The sequence below is a fragment of the Podarcis erhardii genome, assembly GCF_964252035.2.
Source record: "Podarcis erhardii genome assembly, chromosome: 6".
NCBI lineage: Eukaryota > Metazoa > Chordata > Lepidosauria > Squamata > Lacertidae > Podarcis > Podarcis erhardii.
Genome location: NC_138510.1, coordinates 88837717 through 88851241, shown reverse-complemented (window position 1 = coordinate 88851241; position 13525 = coordinate 88837717). Strand labels below are relative to the sequence as shown.

Below are 13525 nucleotides of genomic sequence, written 5' to 3'. Positions count from 1 at the left end.
CTCACTGGAAGGACAGATCGTGAAGCTGAGGCTCCAATACTCTGGCCACCTCATGAGAAGAGAAGACTCCCTGGAAAAGACCCTGATGTTGGGAAAGATGGAGGGCACAAGGAGAAGGGGACGACAGAGGACGAGATGGTTGGATAGTGTTCTCGAAGCTACCAGCAGGAGTTTGACCAAACTGCGGGAGGCAGTGGAAGGAGTGCCTGGCGTGCTCTGGTCCATGGGGTCATGAAGAGTCGGACATGACTAAACGACTAAACAACAACAATCCTGTACATGATTCCCCCCCCCCATTTTATCCTCACGGCTGTGTGTCAGGCTGAGAAACAGTGACAGTCCCAAGGTTGCCCTGTAGGGTTCCTGCTTGCAGACAAGAAAGGGCTACAGAAAGTAATTCTGTATTGGGCCCAAACGCAGCAAAGGGCCAGACGTTGAGCTCCATTTTTTATTTTAAAAATGTAAGTTTCCAGCTCCTATAGAACAAAAATTATGCAGCAAAATGTGTTGGCACCATTTGATGGAATTGCTTTATGAAATATGAGCACCTTTCAGTGTGTTTAGCCAACGATTAATGTCGCAGGTATGATTGATGAGTTCTATGGAAAAATTTAGATTTGCACACATTTCAGGGATGGTAATGTCCTTGAAGTCCCTTCTCTAGACAATCAATGTAGAGGACCTGCTTCATTTTTCATCTCTTTGGGTCTTCCTTGCTGCATGTGTTTTCTCTAGACTTGGAGTGGAGAAAGAACTGCCTGATTTGCTTTGAAGGGACTTTGTGGCTCATTCTGAAGCTGTTGTTTGTTTTGTTTTTCTGTTCCCTGTTAGAGATGTGATCATTGCCCAGAGAAAATAAATCGAGCAATCCAAGGTTTTGTTGCCCAGTATACAACCTACAGGCACAGCGGATGGCGCTGTGGTCTAAACCAGAGAGCCTAGGGCTTGCTGATCAGAAGGTTGGCTGTTCGGATCCCCGTGACAGGGTGAGCTCCTGTTGCTGGGTCCCTGCTCCTGCCCACCTAGCAGTTAGAAAGCACATCAAAGTACAAATAGACAAATAGGTACCGCTCCAGCGGGAAGGTAAAAGGTGTTTCTGTGCGCTGCTCTGGTTCGCCAGAAGCGGCTTAGTCATGCTGGCCACATGACCCGAAAGCTGTACGCCGGCTCCCTCAGCCAATAAAGCGAGATGAGTGCCGCAACCCCAGAGTCAGCAAGCAGGAAGGGATATCCACATTATTTGTTGTGCTTTCTATAACACTTCCCCTTTATCTGAACCATGATTCTTGTGCAGCATGCAGCCACCCACAAATACCACAATTTGGAACAACATGTTCATGTAAAACAAAGTGTTTGTTCTGCTCCATTAAAGCACTGCCAGTGTGAAGGGAGATCCAGTGTTTTGGTTCCTCGTTAGAGGAAACGAAACATGTGTACTGTGTAGATCTTTCTTTTTTAAAAAACATCCTTCCTCCAAATAGCTCAGGTCAGCAGGTTTTTGGGTGTCTTTTACCGAAACAAACCTTTCCATGACTGACTGCTATTTTATAATGTTTTGTGTGGCCATTGTCGTTCACCCAGACGTAAGGTGCTTTTAAAAAAATCCCCAGTTATGCATTTGAGGTGGTAGCAGTTGACTTTCCAGGCAGGTCTGTGTCATTCCTGTGCAGCGAGAGTTTATTCTGAATAGATACGTCACTACCTGCAAACTGATTCTGTGCATTTTTACTCAGAAGTAAGTCCTGGTTTGTTCAAAGGTGCTGATGTAGCACCCTGCTTGTGGTTAACGCTTAGCTGGAATGAAATATTCAACACAGCAATAGAGAAATTAAAATAATAATTTATTTGTCAGACAAATAAATGATAGGCACAGTGGTATATGGTTACCAAGGCTCTGCCCCCTCCAGCCCTGATGGCCAGCACTTATATTTCCTCAGCCCAGCCCTCTTGCTCCTCCTTTGGCTGCCTCTGTCCAATCAGCCTGGTTAAAATTCCTATTGGCTGTTTGCTAGAACCAATCATAAAAGATACACCCATTTCCTATTACCTTTTATGGGAGACAAAGAGCTATATTTCCTTCTATCCATAAATGGCAGACAAGTAGCCATATATCTTACATTTGCCTCGACAAGGCACCTTAATTACCAGATCACCTTTTGCCCCTGTTGCCCCTGCATTCCAAAACAAATGGCTAAAACAAATGGCTCGTGGTATTAAATTCTATCTAAACAGAGATCTTGGGTTCACATTCTCACACACCATCAATGAAATAAGAATCTAACATAAGAATCCGACATTTCTTACTTTCTAAATCCTTTGCCTAATTACATTAAGCCAACAAATTTCATACATAACATAGATAGCTTTTTAGAAGAAAAGGCCTTTGCAACGTAAAAAGGAACTCAGTAAAAAAACAGCTTCAAAAAGAAGCTTCTTCAGTTTACACCCCCCCCCTTTCCCAGCCAGCTGCTTTTCCCATTAGCTTTTCTCAAAATTTATTGCCCTTAGGAAAATATGGCTAGAGTCTGATGAGAGGCACATGGTATTATTTTCTGTTAAACAATAAATCTTACTATTTACCAACTCTTAATTAGTGTTTTTGCAGCTTGATTGTATTCTGTAATATGTAGGGTCAGTGTAACATTTGCTCCCAGCCTGTATTTCCCTTTTACAACTTTGAGAAACTTGTCTCCTGCTACTGCTATAAATCGGGGGGGGGGGGCCTTGTTCAGGAGAGCAGGAAGATAAACAACTGCCAGAGTACTTAGCCAGCTGGTTTCTGCCTGGCATGAAACATACAAACATTTGCAAATATATCTTTAAGCTCATTTTAAAATACAGGCCTTGATCAGATGCCTCACTGACTCCATGAAGAGAGCGATCCTATCCTACCAGGACCAGGAGGGAGCTGCTGGAATGAACGGCCAAACCAGGGGAGAAGTGAGGGCAGAGCAGATTTCTTGTGCTTTCCTGATTTTTTCCCACAGACTTTTGTTTGTTTTGTTTGCTTCTTTTAATTGTTATTCTCCAATTGTTTGTCATGGGGGGGGGAATGATATTTTCTATGGAAATCTCTAGTCGCCCGACATGCCACCTGTCAGTTTTTTGTTTTTTGTTTTGCTTAGGAAGGCTTTCTTTAAGGTGTAATGCAGAAATTTATGAAAAATCAGCTTTATATCAGCTGAAATTGGGTTTTGTTTTGGCTTTTTAAGTTTGTAGAATTTGTAGAATTGATTTTATTGACTCCCAGTACGTTTCCGAGTACAATTCAAAGTGTTGGTGCTGACCTTTAAAGCCCTAAATGGCCTCGGCCCACTATACTTGAAGGAGCGTCTCCACCCCCATCATTCTGCCTGGATACTGAGGTCCAGCGCCGAGGACCTTCTGGCGGTTCCCTTGCTGCAAGAAGTGAAGCTACAGGGAACCAGTTAGAGGGCCTTCTCGGTAGTGGCACCCGCTCTGTGGAATGCCCTCCCATCAGATGTCAAAGAAATAAACAACTATCTGACGTTTAGAAGACAACTGAAGGCAGCCCTGTTTAGGGAAGTTTTTAATGTCTGATGTTTTAATGTATTTTTAATCTTTTGTTAGAAGCCGCCATAAATGGCTGGGGAAACCCAGCAATATGGGAGGGGTATAAATAAGTTGTTGTTTATTGTTTTTAGAACTTGTGTTCTATACTCAGAAACAAACTGGGAAACTGTTATGTACTGAAGTTCTCACCCTGGGCCAGCAGGGGGATACTGTAGATAGTTATGCAAATAAGGGATCAAAAGTGACGTTCAGTGATTGGATAGTTTTAGAAAGTTGTTACAGTTACGTTGTACTGGATTTCTATATAAGCAGGCTATATAAGCAGGCTGACTGAACCCTTTAGTTCAGTTCTGTCCTGGCCTGTGAATAAACAAGAGCTGTTTGAAGAATCGCTGTGTCGTCTGATATGTTCACCCACAACTTAACAGAAACAGGACAGATAATAAAGAATCAATCTTGTTTATATCCTGAGCTTAGTTTCAGAAAGTTGCTGCATCCAGCTGAAGTTTCATAAATTCAGCCCTCCCTCTCGGTGCATTGCAGCAATCAGGTTACCAGAGCATGCAAGAAAACAGCCAAACTCTGGATGTGGATTTGCATTTATTAAGCATTCTTCTTGATTTGTTTGTGCAGTGTATTCAGGGAGGTTGTACAACACTGACTCTTGACTGGGCTTTCATTCTGATTTATTTCCAAGGGTGTTATAGGATGTTGAAACAGGCAGTTGTTATTCCACACTTTCCACTGCATTTCCAAAAAGGCCTATTTGTTTTGAAAATGGGTTTGTTGCGCAAGAGCACCAAAACCACTGCATGACCTGAATTTGTTTGTGCTTGAATCCCACCTGCAAAATAGCAACAGCCTATCTGAATGGCGCTTTAACTTGTCATGAACATCTTTGTCTTATCAGGATGGCAGTAATCTTCCCCATTCAGTTCACTATTGATCTCTGGCAGGTCATTCACCCACACAATTGCACAATTGCATAACCTCAGGCTATCCCGAGGCTAAAGAAAATGCAAAATGAAACTGGGTGTCATCAGACAGAGATGACAGCATGCTCCAAAACTTTGAAGTATGGATAAAAAAGACAGAGGAGTGGAAACCACTTGTGGTAGCCCCAAAATGGAGAACGAGCGAGGTCCCAACTAAAGAAGAATGGCAACTTAAGCTGACAGAATAGGCTCAACTTGCAGACTTAACATACAGAATAAGAGAACAAGAATGTTTCTTGAATATATGGGGGGAAATTGTGTACACTTGAAAACGTTGGCAGCATTAAGATAAATTCAACAGTGTAAATAAGTTTTGATGAATGTAATAATGGATTACTGAATGGTGTGGTTTATGTAAAAATATGCAGGGATTTATGATATGCAAAATGAACCATGGAAAGAGAAGAAAGGAAATCATTATCACTGATATTTTATGGATGTTTAAATGAGTATTTTAAGTTGTAAAACAGAAATTTATATATATATATATATATATATATATATATATATATATATATATATATATAATTATTTTCTGTTTTACAATTTAGAATACTCATTTAAACATCCTTAAGATATCAATGATTTCCTTGATTCTAAATTCTAAAACATGAAATTATATATATAATATATATGTGTGGTATGTGTGTGTGTGTGTGTTTGTGTGTCTGTCTGTCTGTCTATCATCTATCTATCTATCTATCTATCTATCTATCTATCTATCTATCTATCTATATTCTGTTTTACCATTTAGAATACTCATTTAAACATATTGTGTGTGTGTGTATGTGAAGCCACTTGTGGTGGAACTATATTGCCTATTTGCCTATTTGCAATATAGCAAGCAAGTTCTTGTCTTCTACTACCTCCAAAGTTGAAACTAAGAGGGTTACTGTATGTGGGTTTGAGACTACCTGGTTAAACTAGTTTCATTTTAAAGTGGGTGACGTTCCATCTCATTGCGAAAGAATTGAAAGCCACCCATGACTCTGATTAGATTTATCTGTCATACATGACCCGTTCCCTTGGAATTTTAAGTACTTGTTGCTTATTGTTCAAGAAAGCTGATAGTGGTTGGCTGCATGTTAGAGATTCAAATAGGACAGAAGAGATAGAAGGAACACTCACCTCCGTATAAGGGAAAGCCACAATAGAAGTCCATTGCCTAATTTTGCTTCGGGTCTGCTGCTTACATCACTCTCTGTTTTCTGACAAAGGAGTAAACAAAGGAACATCATCATGAGTTGTCATTGAATAAAAGGTCAAAGGAAGGCTGGAAACACTAACCATTTAAGGTCACACTGATTTATATTTTTAGTAACCACCAAATTCAAAACTCTGTTTTTTTTTTAACCAAGATTCTAGAATTCAAAGGATCTCACAACTTTGAAATTTGCCTAAATTTTCAAACATGAAATGTAAATGGAGGATTTCACCTCAATATTAGGAATTTGATTTTTGATTGGTCATTATGGTTTGTTTGTTTTTTTATTCTGGCTAGTATCAAATGAAAAATGCCATAACAGAAGGCAGCCGTGTTTAAGAAAGTTTTAAAATGTTTGATATTTTATCACTTTTTTTAAAAAAATAATATTTATTCCAGTTTTAAAGGTTACAAAAAGAAAACACTAAATTAAGCAAGAAAAAACAAGACAATACATCACAATAGATACAAACAGACAAAACAAACAAAAAAACACAGACAGAAAAATACAAACAATTAAGAAAAAAACACAAATCAAACCTTCCCATAACTTATTTTTCATTTGCTTGTTTCCTTGACCTCCTCACACCTCCCTTTTTTGTATTCTAGTTCAGTTAGATATTTCAGCAAATCCTTTCCATCTTTGTTTTTATCCTAATAATTTATCTTAACATACTGTAATTTTACATTCTCTTCTTTCACCAATTAACAATCCATTTTTACTTAATCATTTATATCATTTCTGCTAAAACCACATAACTTCATTCCAACATCCTTCTAACATTCCTTAATTTTACAATGTTTCTGTAGATAAACTTTAAATTTCTTCCAATCTTCTTCCACCAACTCTTCTCCTTGTCTCGGATTCTGCCAGTCATTTCCGCCAGTTCCATATAGTCCATCACCTTCATCTGCCATTCTTCCTGGGTGGGTAAAATATTTTATCACTTTTTTATTCTATTGGGAGCCCCCCAGAATGCCTGGGGAAACACAGCCAGATGGGAGGGGTGTAAATAAATTCTTATTATATTTATTCATATTATATTATATTATATTATATTATATTATATTATATTATATTATATTATATTATATTATATTATATTATATTATATTATATTATATTATATTATATTATATTATTATATTATATTATATTATATTATATTATATTATATTGGGCTTTAAATGCTATTGCATGAAAACAATCAAATAAGGTGCACTGCTAAATACTATTTGATGCCAGCTTATCTCCCCTTAAATACTAAATACCATTGCATGCCAACTGATAAATAAATAAAACTAGTGAATTCTCACAGTACTTGATATAAAAATCTGTGATAGTGAATTTGGAGGGGAGATTCACCTCAGCTCTACTCCTGAAGTTTATGGGCCAAGCAAGAAGTGTGTGCTTTTATAGTAAAATAGGCCAGCTACTTTTATATTAAACTAGTGGGGAGTGCCTGACACTGCCCAGAATTTGTAGAAACTATAAAAAATAAAATTGTGATTTTTTCAATAGTGCAATTTGTGAGTTTGGACCTGCGACACCAAAAATGGATGAAGCCATTCCAAAGTCACATTTCGGTCTGCTATCTTGAATCACAATGGCACCCGGCACCCAAACCTCAATGAAAACAACCATTCCGACCCCAGGAAACCTCCAGCTGAGTTTGGAAACGCTATCTCAAGAGGCAGTCAAACCTACTGTGTGCCAATAAAGTCACACCAAAGTTGCATTTCAGAGTACCATCTGGATTCAAACTGGCACCCAGCATCTGAGTGGGGGCAAAGTCTGCTGCCCCACCTTGGGAACTCTTGTGGTGAGTTGTTTTTTTAAATCTTATTAAAGGGAGATGGGAAGGATTTCTTTCAATACTCTCTGTGCTTTGTATTTTGTACCTAAGAAAGATTGCTCTCAAATGCTGTCTGCAGTAAAAATTCCTGTGCTAATCTCACTTCTGCAAATTTACCAGACGATTAGCACATCGCCAGCTAAATTTGTCTGGCAGGTCAAAAGTCCATTTCTTAGCTTGCAAAAACATTTTAGCTGCTGTTTGCAGATTTAACCAGGCCCCTTCTTCCTGTCTTATGCTTACTAATGCAAAGATAAGAAAAGACACGTGTAAGCAAGAGGGGAGGGGGAGTGCTTAGCTAGCAGAAAGGCACATATAAGGATGTGCCATATAAGGGAATAAGTTGAACATTTGCCAGCTGATTGGGCAAATCTGGAAAAGGTATGGGAGGGGGAAGAGTGTTCAGAAAAGTATAAGAAAGTCTGCTGAAGTGTTTTGCTTCACAGCCAGTCTTTCAGGAGAGATCCTGCTGGTTGTCACTCTGCGCAGATTGCAATAAACTCTTTTCTCCAAAGAAGAAGTTGCTTTCCTGGTACTTTTGTTCCCTCCATGGTCCAGGGGATGGCGAGGCTAATGGATCCCTAGGTAAATAAGGCTTCATTTCTTTGGGGGCTCGTCCGGGATCAGCCTCCTCCCCAATACGGACCGGAGGGCCAGGCTCGACCTCGGTGAACAGCTCGGATCGGTGGTGCAGGCTCCAAGCGCGCACCCTGCCAATTCGTGGGGGGAACCGGCCACACCGCTCCGGAGTGGAGACACAGGTCGAGGGAGAAAAGAGAACTGGCCAGGAGGGGTCCGCAGCGGAAAAGGTAAGCCCGACGGAAAGGGCAGCCCGAGGGAAAGGGCGAGGCCTGATCAGCCTCACCTGGCCGTGGCAAATAAAGTGCCGCCAGGAAAAGGGAACTGGCTGTGGTAGAAGTGTGCCAGTAAGGTTAAATAAAAGGGAAACAAAGGGGACTGGTTGTGCAGGAGAATGCCGCCAGCAAAATAAGGGGACTGGTTGTGCAGGAGAGTGCCGCCAGCAGAAGTTGGGAACAGAAGAGGGAGGGATATATATATATTGTGATTTTTTTGGTGTGTTCTGTGTGGTGTGTGTGTACCAGGTATTATGTTATGTTTTAATAGTTGGATTTTGTTGAGGTTTTAGTTATTGTCATACTGTCTTGTGTTTGGTTTGGTGTGCGATTTAGATTGGCCCGGCCAAGCGATTGAGTGTGTGAGAGAATTTTTACTGTAAATAGGAGCGGAGTATTTGGAAAAAGGGTTCTGGCCAAAGTAAAAGTACCCCTTTGGAATGCTTTTGGGGATTTAAGCTGATGGGAGGATGAGGACATTGTGTAAATTAGATTGGCCCACCCAAAAGAATAAATTGGCCGTCCACCGGGACCCTTGATTTGCAATTCATTAATCCATTAGATCAGAACATTTTGAATGTCCATTCTGATCAAATCCCCTATATCTCCACATGGAAGACCAATGTGGAAAAGAACCCCCCCCCCATGCTGCCAAGAAGCCTCAGGCAGCCGAATCTGCTCAGTCAGGAAGACAGGAGGACAACCCCCAGTCCTCCAGGATTCAGAGAGGGAAGAAGATAAAGTTTTAATGCCCCCACCGCCTTATGCCCCGGCAATAGCCCTGGCACCACCCCCGCCACAGGGAACAGATGCCCCAGCCCCAATCCCGTGGACAATGCATTGTTAGATCTGGGCAAAGATGAAGAAAGGGAAGAAAGAGAAGAGGATGATGAGGATGAGGCATTTGTAGGAAGATTGGTTAAATTGACAAGTGATGGAAAGACATGGACAGAGAAACAGGCAGAACGTTTGAGAAAGTCTGTGGAACTTTATGCAGGAGAAGTGAACGTCAGTCCCCATTTGTTAAGAACAGCAGGATATATAGGGGAACAGAGAAGAAAGTGGCAGAAAGAGTGGGGAAGGCAGTGAAGAGAGTGACCCTCCATAGGGCACATAAAGCACAGGAAAAGGGCGCGGCCAGAGTGATGCCTCTACGTAGAGTATATGACCCTCCGGCCCCCACGGGACCTGATGGGGTGGTGCCCAATGGAACTTATACAGTTCAACATGCCCCCTTCTCTAGTGCAGAAGTTTGTAATTAGAGGAACCAAAACCCTTCGTTTGAGGAAAACCCAGCAAATCAGACCACTGAAGGGCAAAATACCCTCACCATTTATCGCCAGAATGTCTTAAATGGCATGAGAAGGGCAGCCAGAAAACCCACCAATTTTGTAAAGGCCAGAAAAATAGTGCAAGGGACAGAGGAGGCCCCTGGAGCCTACTTAAAGAGGCTGAAGGAAGCCTACCGTCAGTATACCCCTGTGGACCCAGATAAGGCTGCCAATGTCCCTATCATAAAAACTGCCTTTGTAGCCCAGGCAGCGCCCAATATTCGCCGAAAAATCCAGATGGGCCACACCCTGAAATGGATGTTAGACATAGCCCAAACCACTTATAATCAGAGGGAGGAAGAGGCCCAGAAGAAAAAGGAGAAGTGATGGCCCTGAGGATGGGAGGTCCACCGTTAGGAGAAACCGCCCGGGGAGGAGGGCGAGGCCGCTTAGGAAAGAATCAGCATGCCATCTGCCGAGAGGCACTTATTTCCTCTCCCAGGCTAAAATGAGGAAATGTCAGATGCTATTATTACATCCGCGTTTGAAATTCCAAGTCACCACAGCCCCCAACCCAGCTACCCCATTACCGGTAGGAGTAGGTGAGGAGCCCACGCATGACTGCATTGAAGTAATGGATGAGGTGTACTCTAGCAGGCCTGACCTTAAAGATGAAGCAGACCCCCAGTGGCCATCATGGGTTATGGATGGAAGCAGCTTCATTGAGGCTGGACATCGGAAGGCAGGTTATGCAGTGGTAGCCCTGGAAGACCAGGTGATCAAGGCAAAGCCACTCCCGCCTGGAACATCGGCCCAGCTGGCAGAAATAACAGCGCTCACCAGAACCCTAAACCTGGCAAAGGGGCAGAAGCTGATAATGGACCAGCCTTTGTTCATTTAATGTTGCAGGAATTAGCTAAGGCACTACAAATCAACTGAAAGTTGCATACAGCATACAGACCCCAGAATCGGCTATCCAAGCTGACACAGGAAACTGGGTCTAATTGGGTGACAATGTTACCTCTGGCATTACTCAGGGTCCGCAATCTCCCATTAAATTGTGTTTGGGAGACCGGTCCCATATGTCAGAATGTTGTCCCCACATGCTGGTCAGGATATGCAATTGAATAATTATGTCCAGACATTCTTCCGAGTTTTCTTTTGTCTCAACAGGTGGACCCAGGCTCACAACCCCTGTGTATTGGCTGAATCAGTTCGAGCCAGGTGATGAAGTGTGGGTAAAAGATTGGGCACGGACGCAGCTACAATCGTGCTGGAAGGGACCTTATACCGTCCTGCTCTCCACACCCACAGCCGTGAAAGTTGCCGGCATCACCCCTTGGGTCCACCACACCAGAGTGACCACTACAGATTGGACTGTGCAACTAAATCCCGATTAACCCCTTCGGCTGACCATCTCCAGACCCTCCACTGACGACCGCTCTGCTGATATCACACCGGAAGCTGATATCTCTACGCACAGCTGAAGAATTGGATGGGAGGGGCGCCCGCGGGCAGCGTCCCCAACGTGAAAACCCAGTGCTAGGGACTGATCCAGGAAGTCCACCAGGACATTTAATATTTTCATAAGGACTTTTCTTTTCTTTTTTTTTTGTGTGTGTTATCTGCTCTATGCCCCACAGCCCTGACCCCACTGAGCCATATCGCCCTTACTGGCCTGCTGGCCTCTGCTACGAATGGTTCGTCTTGCCGGTGGTAAGAGATGGCGTGCTCTTTGGCTATTGGAAACTGGGGTTTGATGAGGTTGCCGTATTAAAACACCCCACTGCCCCGTTGTGGCTCCTCTCCCACACCACTGTCCAGCACGCGTGGGTAGTGCTCATACGGGAAGTTGCAGAAGCGGTCGAATTCTATCAAGTTCTGGACCGCTCTTGCTGTTGTGGGAGGGTAGTTAACTGTTATCTGGGGGGTAGAGCACTGTACCAACCTCATCTGATAGACCAGGTCCTACTCTTAATCCAGGCGCTAGATGGGACGGAACCTATCTTAATGCAAGTGTTGCAGGGGTGGGAGCCTTAACCAGGTGTGCATTGAAATTGCTGAACAAGTGCCAGTAAGAGTTGCCACCCCAGGATTTCAGCTTCCATATGCTCTGGTCAGTAGGGAGGCAGCACGAGATTTCAATCCACCCAACAGGGTTAGTAGAAAAGTTGACCCACATAGTGGGAGCATCAGCTCACCGGTGGGCTCTCATCCTTGAGGCTCAACAGGTAATCAAGCACGAATATCAGTGGGCTCTTCAACAATGAGCACACCCCCTGAATATTGCTGGGAGGAACCATGGAGTGATTGGGGATGGTGGATGGGAGTTATTTCAACTGCCCTTGCCACATGGATGTGTCTCTTTTTCTGCTGGCATGAGCGTCATAGGCTCTGCGGGAGACGACGGCCCGATCCTTCTATCCCCTTGATGATCCTCCTAGTGTTCCTCGTTCTCCTAGTTGCAGGAGACAAGGAGGGTGCTGCACCTGGTAAACATGGTCAGATGGGAACTAGATTATTGAGTAAAATATCACGAGGAGAAAATTATCATAAGATGTGGAAAGACAATATTTATATCAAGGATATGTTCAAGTTCACCACAATGTTAAATCTTTCCAATTGTTGGCTGTGTATGCACATACCACCTTATGCTAAAAGGCCAGGTTTGATGCTACATGGAATTCCCATTGATGATATCTTCAATATAGAAAATAGAAAAAACCCTGAAGAAGCTCAGTGGCCGCCCGTAAAATTGGCCCTGTCCGAGCCAGCTTTTATTTGTTTAAAATTTTCTGAAGGGTCAACCCCACGAGGGATTTACCCTGATTGCTTACATGTATTGAATTTTGTATTTGATAGGGCCTGCTCTGCCTTCGTTAATTATGGAAATACCTCCCGGTGTTATCAATCCGATACTAGCGCCAAGTTAATGACTGATATGCACCACCTCCACAAAAGCTCTATTTCCAATTCCTCTGTTCAGACCCTATTAAATTTTACCCAGGAGCTATGGCACGTAAGCCTTCTGTTTTCACAAGCTTTCAAGTGGTCGGAGCAACACCAAAACATCAGTCGCCTTCTTCCGGAAGAGCTCTGGCTAATTTGTGGCAATGCAGCATTTAAATCCGTTCCCCGAGATCTTACTGGAGTTTGTACCCTAGGAGTGGTGGTTCCCCTTTTATATAAAATAGGAGAGTTACCAACATCTCTCAGACTGCGTAACCGCAGGGCAGTGAACGCACCTATTAACCACTATGTTGGGACCCAGATATCGCGGGCCCTACTACCCTCCTTAGGGGCAGCCATGAATTATAAAGATCTTCATTTGCTCGCCAATTGGACAGAAGGACTATTTAATGATACCATTAAGGCATTAAAGGACCTCAACCAAGAAGTGTCTGCTATGAGGGAGGTCGTTTTGCAAAATCGTTATGCTTTAGATGTAATGTTGGCCTCGAAGGGAGGAGTTTGTGCGTTAATTCATTCTCATTGCTGCATGTTTATCCCAGATAATAATGTCAGCATTTCGGCCACCATTGACCACATGGAAACAATGATAGCTGAAAACCCGCTAAAAATTACAGAAGGTGATCCATGGAATTGGTTATATTCTTGGCTGCCCGATGGTGGTTGGATCAGGAATATTATGGTATTTATAGCAGGGCCACTTATAATCCTTTTGCTTCTCTGCTTTTGTATTCCCTGCTTGATGCAATGCTTGCAGAATATGATGGGAAAAATGATGTCTCGCATGATGGGACCTCGCGTGATTGCTGTAATGAGAGAATATAGACCCTTACCCCAGAAC

General features: G+C 42.8%; 1 long non-coding RNA gene across 1 annotated transcript in view; it reads right to left on the bottom strand.

The window, feature by feature from the left end:
* Positions 1 to 13525, bottom strand: part of LOC309343995 — a 50276-nt gene that overhangs the window by 9920 nt on the left and 26831 nt on the right. Inside the window, exon 2 of the long non-coding RNA XR_014157505.1 lies at positions 5658 to 5737. This is a non-coding gene — a long non-coding RNA (uncharacterized lncRNA). The remainder of the gene's footprint in view (positions 1 to 5657; positions 5738 to 13525) is intronic.